General features: G+C 46.4%; 1 non-coding gene across 1 annotated transcript; it reads left to right on the forward strand.

Moving 5' to 3' along the window:
* The first annotated feature begins 200 nt into the window (after positions 1–200).
* Positions 201–328, forward strand: LOC142425175 (small nucleolar RNA SNORA70). Its single transcript, XR_012779535.1, has one exon. It is a non-coding gene; the product is annotated as a small nucleolar RNA SNORA70 (small nucleolar RNA).
* Positions 329–556: the final 228 nt, after the last annotated feature.

The raw sequence follows: 556 nt of genomic DNA on the forward strand, positions 1-556 counted from the left end.
GAAAATAGAACCCTGCCTCTGCCACTGACTTGTGTGGTCTTGGGGTCTTGGACAAATTACAGAATAAGTAGTTTTAAATTTCCATTTCTTCAAACCTTTTTGTAATACCTAGTGGTATAAAGGGTCACTCATTAAGCTGATAAACACAAGGTTGGTATTTCAAAATCACGAGCCTTTCTACTCCAGTTAAGAATTTTGGTCTGCAGCCAATTAAGACCACCGTCCTCCTAGTGGGGGCCGGTGTGCAATGGCTGCAAGCAAGCCTCCTCAGTAGTGTATGCAGCCTATTGCTATGTATAGGCTGACCTAAGGGACCTTGGAGACAACCTTTTGCTGCTTTTCAATGCCTCTGGCCTGGCTAATTTCTGCTCTCCCTAAACTAGGCTTCAAACTGGGATGCAAGGTGCTTTTGGGAAACCTCAAGGCACAGTGGCTAGAGTCCACATTGGCCAGATTATCATGTCCATCCGCACCACGCTTCAAAACAAGGAGCATGTGATTGAGGCCTTACGCAGGGCCAAGTTCAAGTTCCCTGGGCGCCAAAAGATCCACATCT

The sequence above is a fragment of the Tenrec ecaudatus genome, chromosome 13 (genome assembly GCF_050624435.1).
Source record: "Tenrec ecaudatus isolate mTenEca1 chromosome 13, mTenEca1.hap1, whole genome shotgun sequence".
NCBI classification, from domain to species: domain Eukaryota; kingdom Metazoa; phylum Chordata; class Mammalia; order Afrosoricida; family Tenrecidae; genus Tenrec; species Tenrec ecaudatus.